This window comes from Mus pahari, chromosome 22 (genome assembly GCF_900095145.1).
Source record: "Mus pahari chromosome 22, PAHARI_EIJ_v1.1, whole genome shotgun sequence".
Lineage (NCBI taxonomy): Eukaryota > Metazoa > Chordata > Mammalia > Rodentia > Muridae > Mus > Mus pahari.
The window spans coordinates 7,571,138-7,582,952 of NC_034611.1; the positions used below are offsets into that span (position 1 = coordinate 7,571,138).

The 11,815-nt window shown below is 42.5% G+C and overlaps 1 protein-coding gene across 2 annotated transcripts in view; it reads right to left on the reverse strand.

The window, feature by feature from the left end:
• Positions 1 to 11,815, reverse strand: part of LOC110338619 (serine/threonine-protein kinase Sgk3) — a 102,975-nt gene that overhangs the window by 67,548 nt on the left and 23,612 nt on the right. Inside the window, exon 1 of one of the 2 annotated variants that reach the window (XM_029533351.1) lies at positions 4,031 to 4,137. The exons of the other annotated variant lie outside the window; for it this stretch is intronic. The gene's annotated coding sequence lies outside the window, so the exon portion shown is untranslated. Of the gene's footprint in view, positions 1 to 4,030; positions 4,138 to 11,815 lie in introns of those variants that run through there. 2 annotated transcript variants of the gene reach the window in all.

Below are 11,815 nucleotides of genomic sequence, written 5' to 3' on the forward strand. Positions count from 1 at the left end.
GTTTTACTGGAAGAATTTTACAGAGGACAAGCTAGACACAAATGAAGATAGAATGAACCAGAGGGCTTATCCAGCAGTAACTCTTGCAGGCTGAAAACATTCTAGGCCTGGCTTAGATTGAAGGGAGGCTAGAAGCTTCTAGGACTAGGCCTAGGTTAACGGATGGAGGCAGTAAACCAATAAAAGGTACATTTATGGGGCTGGAGAGATGGTTCCATGGTTAAGAGCACCGACTGCTCTCCCAGAGGTCCTGAGTTCAATTCCCAGCAACCACTTGGTGGCTCACAACCATCTGTAATGGGATCTGGTATGTCTGAAGACAGATACAGTGTACTCATATAAATTAAATAAATAAATCTTAAAAAAAAAAAAAGTTAAGCTGGGTGTGGTGGCCCACGCCTTTAATCCCAGCACTTGGGAGGCAGAGGCAGGCGGATTTCTGAGTTCGAGGCCAGCCTGGTCTACAGATTGAGTTCCAGGACAGCCAGGGCTATACAGAGAAACCCTGTCTTGAAAAACCAAAAAAACAAAAAAAAAAAAGTTACATTTACACTAACCTGGCCTAAAAAGTAAGTTCCAGGCCAAAACAACAACAAAAACATTTGAAACAAAACATATCTAAGTTTGCTATATATTAAATCTTTTCCATTAAAAAGCATAAGTGGGGATGTTCAGTTGAATAAAACAAGTATCAGCAGAAGAAGCAGGAGAGATGGCTGTGGGTTTAAGAGCGTTTGTTCCTCTTCCAGAGGACAGGAATTCAGTTCCCAGGAACCAAGTCCACTTGCTTGGTGATACCCTTTAATTCTGGTTCTGAGGAACCCAAGGCTCTCTCTTCTGCTTCCGTGGGTCCCTACACTCATGGCATTCACACACACAAACACACAACTTCAAAACTAAAAAAGAACCACATAGTAATAGAATTACATAACATTTACCACTACAGTTTAGAATAATAGTGTTCCAGATGCAAGTAACTCAGAATCAACTTAGTCTATTTTGCCGTATGTTGACCAAAGGTGGTGGTATGCAAACAGACACAAGGGAATTACTTTCTGAGTAACAGAAAACAAACCCACATCCTACACCCTTCTTCTTCACCATCTTTTTCTGTAGGGACAATCAGAATGCCTAGTGAGTTTCTCAAGAAATAATTTAATCGAGAATCAGAAGTCCCTGAGGGCCAATGTTGACATGACACATTTCAAATTGATGAGTCTACTGTCTTTGTCAAAGCAATCTAGACAAATTGATGACAAGGGTACATAGGCAATTTTCAGAATTAAAATTGATGAGCACGCTCCTTCTGCATGTCAGAGCTTATTGACCTCTGTATCAGTGCTGACAGGGGTACATTCAAGTCAGAGTGCCTCCAGGCTGGTCCTCTGGGTCCCTCTCCTGACAGACAGTGAGCAGGAATCAAATCCCTGGATCCCCACATGGTGCTGCAGTAACGGCAGGGAACACACTGCCCGGTCTGAGTAGGCATATCGACAAGGCATTACCATAAGCAGGAAGAATCCATCAAACCTTGACACATTTAAAAGTTCCCCTCAAAGTCCAAGTAGCCTAGCAAACAAATTATTTCAGAAATTCAGAATTTCCTTCCAGTAAGTCAGTGTTGTTTTTGTAGGTTGCTAATTCAGAATAGTCAAGGATCAATTCTTTAGAAATCCTTCAGCATAAACAAGCATTAGTTTGTTGGCAGTAGTTTTCAAATTTGCCAAAACTATTTCCAAATTAAATTTTCTAAGACTCATAATGCTTTATTAGATCATGTAACTTTTTTACTGGTAGTTTTTGTTTGGTTGGTTTTTAAAACTTGTTCTTTGAGACAAAGTTCCCACATTTTAGTGGGACGTTTGAACTCATAGCAATCCTCCTGCTTCAGTCTCCCAGGTGCTGGGATTACAGCAGTAAGGCTCCATGCCTATTTTACAAGTAGCTTTAACTCAGCAGAATATACTGCATCTGAAAAAAGGGCTCCGTGTTTGATATTTTTCATAACGAAGAGCAAGCCTGGTGCTGAGGACTGTGGAAGGCATACAGTCCTTGAGTTCTCTGAGGAAAGCCTCATGCAGTCTGACAGATGGAGAGAGAGACCTCGGGTAAGCTGTTCCAACTCGTGTTGTTTAGCAATAAATCCCAGATCTGGAACAGCCAACTCTGACCAACACCAAGGCTCAAGTCCTGTCTGTATACTGTGTGACATGCCGAAAGCACACTGCTGTGTCCTCTCTGCATGCCACGTGTGTGATGCGACAAAGCATACTGCTGGCTTGCTTTGTATCTTTGCTGAGGCGGGGGTCTTACTATGGAGCCCAGACTGGCCTACAACTTCCATTCTGCCTCAGTTTCTCCAATACTGAGATTATAGATCTATGCTACCATGCCTGTCCTGTGTTCACTTTTTTCTTTTTATTATTTTATTTTATTTTTATTTATTTATTTATTTTTGGTTTTTCAAGACAGAGTTTCTCTGTATAGCCCTGGCTGTCCTGGAACTCACTTTGTAGAGCAGGCTGGCCTCAAACTCAGAAGTCTGCCTGCCTCTGCCTCCCGAGTGCTGGGATTAGAGGCGTGCGCCACCATGCCTGGCTCTTGTGTTCACTTTTAATAAAGAACCTAGTAAGTTTGTTGATGAAAAATAAGTTTCTACATGGCTAAAGGTTTAAAACACGAAGGGATGTTTCAACTTTATACTAAAATAGACACAAGAAAGAACATGAGGACAACCACACACCAGGCCGCTCTTCCATAACACATTGGTCCATCAGCTCTTATCTGTTCCAAGTTTAGCCCTGGGCTTTCTAAAACAGGTACCTTGTGATGCACTATGAAAACTGACGCTGTTTACACAAAGATCATCTTTTAATTGTAAGTAATTCATCTGTACGAAGTGTTATAGAAATTGAGATGGAAAACCATGGTCACATGCTAACAAATAAAAAAAAATTAAGCAGGGTTAGGAAGAGAGTCTATTTTTAAAATAGGCCTCACAGTTTAATATCATGAGAACTCAAAAGGCCACATTCAGCGTGTGTGGGATAAGAGTCCTTCCCTGGTCTCAGCTCTCAGTGTGTGAATTAGCCACGAGAGACCAGAAAGAGCTGTCAAAATCTAAAATCACAGGGTCAAAAACAAACCTTACTTTTTTGGAACTTCAATCTCTGTCAGATTCTTCCTATGCCCTTTGGCACCCCAAATATCCCCCAAAGACATCATAAACAAATCAATGCTGCTGAATCAGGTCATTAGGCCTCTGCACTCCCAAATCCCCCCCCCCCAAGTAGAAACTTGTCCGCTGAAAGTTTAAGGAAGGACTTCTTCTTTGAAATGTCACCGCAAAGATGTTTCCACTTTCCTCCTTTCAGAACATCTCTCCAAACAGAGAACACATATGCTGTGTGGCTGTACCCTCCAGGATCAGAGCAGCTGTGAACATGCTCAGGACCTCCTTGATACTGGGCCTAATAACATTCCCAGGTAGAAGAAGGAAGAGGAAAGCTAACGATGCCTCTCCTCGACTTTTGGACAAATAAGGCATAAACAACTGGGGAGAAGAACCTCATCAGCAGTAGGCTGAGCTGGAGGTAGTCTGTGCTTCCATAGCTAATGAGCTCGCTGATTTACCAAAGTGGGCATGGGCAGAGGCATCTATCTAGGAAGGCTAGAAATGGACTCCTCAAAAAGTCATGAGCTGGAGAGATAGCTCACTGGCTGCTCTTCTGGAGAGTCCAGGTTCAATTCCTAGCACCTACATGGCAGGCAGCTCACAACCATCTCTAACTCCAGTTTCAGAGGATCTGATGCCTACTTCTGGCCTCTGCAGACACTAGTCATGCATATGGTACACAGACATATATGTAGGCAAAACACCCATACCATATACTTACAACGACAATTAATAATAATTTTTTGAAAGTCACCTAGCATATTACACAAAGGCACAAGGCAGTGTTATCTGAAACAGGAAGTTGATGGAAGGCGGGAGGGGTACGGGGTAGAGGTGAAGTCTGGAGTAACTCACCCCTTCCACTCTCCTGCGGGTGAAGAACAGTGTTCCAGGACTGGCAACAGAGCTCACTGGCACAGTGCTTCCTCACTCCTGGGAAGCCCTGAGTTCAGTCCCCGGCACTGGCAAAAAGGAAGAGAAATGTCTACTGACAACCATGCTGGTGGCAGGCACCTGTAAATTCCAGAAGTTGGGAGATGGAGGTAGGGAGGTTATAAATCACAGGCCAACCTGGGCTAAGTACAAAGAGCCTTTCTCAAAATACAATATAGAAGACTGGGCAAGGTGTTATACACCTTTAATTGCAGCAGGCAGCGAGTTTGAGGCCAGTCTAGTCTACAGAGCAACACAGCCAAACTCTGTCTTAAGAATCAAAGCTCAAGCCAGGCAGTGATGGCGCACGCCTTTGATCTCAGCACTTGGGAAGCAGAGGCAGGCGGATTTCTGAGTTCGAGGCCAGCCTGGTCTACAGAGTGAGTTCCAGGACAGCCAGGGCTACACAGAGAAACTCTGTCTCTAAAAACCAAAAGAATCAAAGCTTAAACATTTTTATAAAATTGGTCCAGTTCTCCAGAGGACGAAGTGCTCAAGGCACCCGCCAGAGACCCAGCACTTGGTAACCATTGAAGAGGCCAGTGCCTTGTTCTTACTCGGACTCTAGAAATGTGAGCAATAAACTTCTGTACTTTGCACATTAGCCAGCCTCCAGTATTCTGTCACAATAACATGAAACTAAGACAAAGCACTGTCCAGAAACACAAACCTTTACTCAATTGTCAGTGGTTTCTTTTAGACTCTTACTCTTAAGCTATCATCAGGCACTTGAGCAAAACCAACACAAAAAGCCAGACCACTAACAATAAATGAAATAAACAAACTAGAATGAAGATGGGAGACAATGTAGGGCTGAAGATGGCTCAGCCATGAATGCACTTACTGCCTTTTAGAGGACTTGGGTTCCGCTTCCAATACCCACATGGTAGTTTACAACCACCCTTAACTACAGTTGCAGTGGATCCTGCACCCTCTTCTGACCTCTGTGGGCACCAGGAATACCCATGGTGCACACATGTACACTCAAGCAAATGCTCACACACGAAAATAAAATCAATAACTCCATTTTTTTTTAAAAATCTTAAAAGCTTTATTTACAAAACACAGTTGAATGTATTTTTTTTTAAGAGGTTAGGTAAGCCTTGAAATAACTTTATGTTTTTGAGTTTACTAGCTTCATGGAAGTGCAATCCATTTGTCTGTGCAGATCCAGTTCCACACAAGGGAAAATGAGTTTTTCTCTAATCAATTCCCAAATGATTTGTGCCATTCATCAACCACAGAACCACCATGGGTTTTCTGGGACATTTCCACTTCAGTAAGTCTCTACTATGAATCAACTTCCGATTACCACAAGGCCTCTCAATTTTGCTGAATCAAACAACTACAGTTCCAGTTCATCTCCTGTGCACACAAGCACAAGCACCCCCAATCCATTCCCAGCTTGCTCAGCCTCAGCCAATCCCACTTCCCCCGATGACTAGGGGCCTAAAACATAAATAAGAAACAATGCTAGAAGACAAAAAGTTGTTGGTGTGTGCAAGTGCACTAGTGTGTGTGGGGGGGTGTATGGGTGTGTGTGTGGGGTGTGTGTGTGTGTGTGTGTGTGTGTGTGTGTTTCTCAGGTTTTTAAGACCTGGTGGTCAGTCAGTCCTGGGCCTTAAGGAGTAAGCTAGGCTGCTGGCTAGGAAGCCCCAGGATTTGCTTGCTTTTGCTTCTCCAGTGCTAGGATTACAAGGTGTAGCACATGGCCCCACTTTTTTAACTCGAGCAAGGGATCTGAACTCGGGTCCCCACAAGCAGTGAACACTTTACTATTGAATTCCTGGCCCCTAAAAGGTTTTATCTTAAGAATTGAAAAAGCTTGGCTAGCACATGTACAAAAATTGAACTCACACAGTGAGGATTAGCATGGCCCTGCACAACCATAACAAATTCACAAAATGCATGCCTTTAATCCGAGCACACAGGAGGCAGGCAGATCTCTGTAAGTTTAAGACCAGCCTGGTCTACAGGGTAAGTTCCAGGATACCAGAACTAAAACAGAGAAACTCTATCTTGAGAAACAAAAACAAGGAAGGAAGGAAGGAAGGAAGAAAGGAAGGAAGAAGGAAGGAAAACAACAAATAGAAATAAAAGAAGCATTCATGAAACAAGAACAGGAGAATTTTACAAATGGAGTAATAAAGAAGTACAGAGAACAGCAACTCTTAGAAATGAATGGTGGAATTGTAGAAGGTAAAGGTGAAGAACCCTTGCAGCAAACAGAACAAAAATACCAAGAGACGACAGCCGGGGAGAAAAGCACAGTAAAGATACTTACAGGACTAATGCAAAACTTCTACTGTGAACTATGAAAAGCTACTTCTCTAGTAAGCAAATGATAAGTATAAAATTGTCAAAAAAATTCCAAGAACAACAGGAATTCTAGAATAATTGCAAAGAAACGCTCTTCATCATAAGACAGAAAAATTTCCATGTAAAAGTTCAGAGTAGAAAGTATAAAAGGAGCTTAAAAGTTTCCAGAGAGGGAGAAAGCACTCACATGCAGAAGCTGAGGAATAAAGATGGAATGAGCTCTTAATAGCAACAGTAGGGACTAGAGAACAAAGGAAGCAATGGTTTTGAAAGTCTGTGAGAAAGAATTCTCAGCAGAGTTCTGTAACCAGACAGACTCATTTCGGGGGGGACACTTTCAGATGACCTGTGGCTAAAAAGCCAGGGCTGTACCTCAGCAGTAACGTACTTGCCCCCCAGGGATGAAGCCTGGACTTTATCACCAGCGTGATCCTACAGAAAATTCACTTCCCCTGAATACTTTCTGAGAAAGCGATCAGACTCCACGCCTGGCCCAGAATAACAAAAGGAGAGAAAGCAGCATGGGTAAACGGCTGAGGATTTCCAGGGTGACAACGCAAAACCCCACCCAGGACCTGGACAATGGATATCCCCAGAGAAAGCTCAGCTAGGGAGAAATAAGGCCGAAAGCCTTCACGCTGATAGACTTGACCCGGTGGGGGATGGTAGGACGTGTCTATGTTTAGACCCCCCACACACACTTTTGTTGTTGTTGTTGTTATTTTTTCGAGACACAGTTTCTCTGCTGGACAGAGCCCTAGACTGTTCTAGATTGGCTTTGTATAACAGCCTGGCCTCAAACTCACAGGGATCCACCTAGAATTGTGTTTAGAAAGACTTAGAAAAATTCAAAGAGAATCTACTCTTGGAATGAAGTAGGTTCCCAGATATTGTATGAAGTGGACAGGCTCTGTGACAAGTCTCTGTCCCTAAACATGTGATCTGAAGAGCTGGTCCACAGGGTTCATAACTAGGTTATGCAGGGTTCATAATTGTTCTGATTAAGATTTATGATAACACAAGCAACGTAAGTATCACACGTGATCACATTTACACACGTGATCACATCCACACACGTGATCACATTTTATACATGTGATCACATTTCACATGATGACATGTTACACAGCAAGACAGTCCTATGAAGATATCACCATGAAATGACATTACACCTTTAATACACAGCAAATCTGGATTATTTTTGCTTTGGCCTATTTAATTCAGGGTTTTTAATACTGGTCAGAACTCCTACGTCAATTTCATGACTTAACAATGCATTTTTAAAAACACTGCAAAAGGCTTTTATGTTTTTCCCAAAAGAAAACTCTCCTAGGGTAGAGAACAGGAGGAGCAAAATGCATGGGAAGAAAACTAGACATCATAGAAAGTCATATCAGTATAGTTCAAAAGCCAGGCATAAATGACAGGAAGTGAATGGGAAGACAGTGAATGGGAAGGGTAGGTGGGGAAAGGCTCAAAAGCAGAAAGACCAAAGGTATGCTATAGGCATGGAGGCCCAAGCTCAAACTGCGGTAAGCATTACAGATGAGGGAGGAGTCTACAAGGACACACTCAGCAGTCAGCTCAGGAGCAACGAGGCCCGGGGTGGAGGGCGAGGGCTGCCCCAGCAATCCTCTCACAATCACTGACTCGGGGACAGTGTGTGCATGAAGACTGCATGCATTTACATTCCACATGTGAATTATATCAGATAGCTAGAAATGAAGCTGAACCAACTCAAGCTCATTTTCTCTTTTTGAGTTTTTGTCACCTAGACTTTCCATGACAGTAAAAGATGAATTGATTTGGGCAATGTAAAAGCCAATGTGTCCCTCACAGAATAAATATCCTGAGATACTTCTTTGTGCCTGGCGGCCAGCCTGACCAGATGTCTCCCTAGCCAGGAGCTTGTATTGCTGTGGAAGAGGGCCCGAGTCTGGTCCCCAGCACCTACATGGCACAACTCAACTGCCTGTAACTCCAACCCCGGAGAGGCCAACACCTCAACTCCAGCAGCACATGCTTGTAATTTAAAACACATTTTTAAAAACCAGAGAAGGGGAAAGAGACATTGCTTTCACTTTCCTGAGAGGCCCAGGCTGTCCTCACATTAGAGTTTTGAACATGCTGGTCCTTCAACCTATATTGTACTTCCTGACAGCTGGTAGCAAACTAAATGTCAAGAAAGAAAGAAAGAAAGAAAGAAAGAAAGAAAGAAAGAAAGAAAGAAAGAAAGAAAGAAAGAAAGAAAGAAAGAAAGAAAGGACTTGAGAAGTTCTCCTGGTCTCACAGTTCAGAGTAGGTACTCCTGCTATGGGCTCCACAGGCACTACCCAGAACTTTTTTTTTTTTAAAGATTATTTATTTATTATATGTAAGTACACTGTAGCTGACTTCAGACACTCCAGAAGAGGGCATCAGATCTTGTTACAGATGGTTGTGAGCCACCATATGGTTGCTGGGATTTGAACTCGGGACCTTTGGAAGAGCAGTCTTACCTGCTGAGCCATCTCACCAGCCCCCTTCCCATTACTTTTAATCCTGAATTGTAACTGTTTATCAGCCCTCAAAATTAGATCAAAACCGGGCTAGGGGAATGGTTCAGTGGGTAAGGCACTTGTCGCATAGCCTGCTAGGCTAGGCAAAGCAGTGAACCCTGAGTTCAGCTGCTGAGCCACAGCTGCAGCGAGAGACACTGTCTAAATGTATTAGGTGGGACTTGCTCAAGGAAGACACCCAGTGTCCACAGGGCTTCCTCACACAGGTGTGCTCCCACACATTTGAACAAACATGCATACAGGAGCATGAGAATACACAAACACACTCACACACACACACACACACACACACACACACACACACACACACACAACTGGATGATGAAAAGTACCGCATGGCAGAGGCTAGGCCGATTTTCATTATGACCAAACAGATACAGTACTATCTATAGATGGCGCCCAATAAGTACTTCATACATATAAAGCTAACATTTATTGCACCAAAATGCAATGTTAAAGTCTACATTTTGATCCTACAGCCTGTATTTGAAAAGTTGGAGCCTGTTCTAAACAAGAACTAAGGTACACTGTCTGCCTACTCTATCTGTTAAGTAAACTGACCTACTAGTATGGATGGACTTTGTAGACAGGGCTAATCACAAAAACTCAAATTGGTGAGGTACAGTGAAGAGTTTCGACTTGAACAAATAAAGAGCTATTGTGAGTTAAGAAAGGTAGGCATGCAATTAATTTAGAGCTTAGAGAAGATTATTCTCCACTGGAATGTGGGGTAGAATGGAAAAGTATTTTCCTCTCCTTTTTTAGCCTCTCTTTTAAGGTGTGAACAGATGACCATACCAACATGGATAGTCAACCAGGAACGCTCAGTTTGCAAGGTGAAGTGTTGTATTTTGAGAGTTTTTCTGTGTTCTGTGTGTTCTGCCATGATAATTAAAGAACCTCAGAGGCCGGAGGTACAGCTCTGAGGGCCTCATACTTGATTAACATGCATGAGGACATGGATTCAAAACCCAGCATGGAAAAACAAACAAACAAACAAAATGCAGCAACAATAAAAAAAAAAAAACATAAAGTCAGACTTGCCTCATAATGAAAGGAATAAAAAGTGCTGAGGTCTGACCCATGACAGATGTGTCAGCATTCAAACAGTGAAGGGAAATGAGCAATGCTTAAAACAAACAGAATAGACTCCATTGGAAGTGGCTGAGCTTACTATTCTCCTAGAGACAGGTCATGTTTTCTGAATTCTTCTCTTACTCTGTTAATGCTTCTGAATAAATCATTTCAAAGACAACTGTGACTTCCACTTCTAGAGATAAGAAGTCTGTTGAATGTGTTGCTGAGAAGCCAAAAAACCCAAACACATCAGACAGCTCCAATTCAAGACAGCAGTGTGGAAGGACAGAATAGCCAGTGGGTACAGTGGAGATGCTAGAGAGAGAGAGCAAGTTTGTCAGTCCGAGGAGACAACAAAAGGAGGAGAAGTGAGGAAAGGTATCCTGAAGAAGGTGTCTCTTGTTGCCTTTACAGACTAGTAAGCAATTCACTGACATAGAGATGTGGACGTCATTGGTATTGTGTGAGCTAATATGAGCCTAGGAATTCCAGCACATAACAGAAGCAAGAGGATCAAAATGAGCCTGACAAGCCAGATTTGATATTAAGGAAAGTAAGACTCCTGTACAGGAATGACAATGGTCACATCCTCACTTTAGATTATTAAAATCAACATGAAGGGGGCTAGAGAGATGGCTCAGCATTTAAGAATACCAGCTGCTCTTCCAGAGGTCCTGAGTTCAATTCCCAGCAACCACATGGTGGCTCACAACCATCTGTAATGGGATCTGATGTCCTCCTCTGGTGTGTCTAAAGAGAGTGACAGTGTACTCACATACATACATAAAATAAATAAATCTTAAAAAAGAATCAACATGAAGAATGAAAGCGGAATTATCAAATTTGGATGTAAGAAATCTCTCTCCAAGGATCCATTTCCAAGAAGCAGACAATGACAAGAGTTTCAAGAGATCATGGCAGCAAGAGACAGATGGAAATCTAGGAGTATTATAATCGGAGTGTACGAAGTTTTATTTTTTGCTTTTTGAGGGATGTCCGCACTAATGTCTACAGTGGCTACATCAGCTTACATTCCTACCAGCAGTGAGTAGGGCTCCTCACCCCCCCACCCCACCCTAGCCAGCATTTGTTACTTTTTAATCTCTTGATTATAATCATTCTGATCAGAGAAAGATGGACTCTCAAAGGAGTTTTACTTTGCATTTTCCTACGACTAAGGATGCTGAACACTTTTCAAATATTCATTAGTCATTTGCATCTCTTCTTTTGAGAACTGTCTATTCAATTCATTAGCCCTGTCATATATATATGGTTTGGGGTTTTGGTATTTAATTTCTGGAGTTCTTTATAGATCCTACTAATTAATCTTCCACTGAGTAGTTGGTAAAGCTCTTCTCCCATGCTGAAGATTTTCTGTTTAATGTGGTCCTGTTTTATTTTTGTTTTTTAAATTTGAGACAGGCTCCCATATAATCCAAGGTAGACTCAAACTTGCTATGTAGGATAACCTTGAACTTTTGAATCTCCTGCCCCCATTCCCCAAATCAGGGATCAAACTCAGGGTTCTGTCCTTGCTGGACAAGCCCTCTACCAACTGAGTTACCTCCCCAGAACCGTATTTTATTTCATACATATGTATTATAAGTGGTCTGTAAGGTTGCACTATATGAAATTAATTGTCTAGTAGTAGGCATCGGACACATCGGTCTGAAGAAGAAAGAATACTGGCCATGGCATGCCCGGAGTGGTGGCGCATGCCTTTAATCCCAGCACTCGGGAGGTAGAGGCAGGT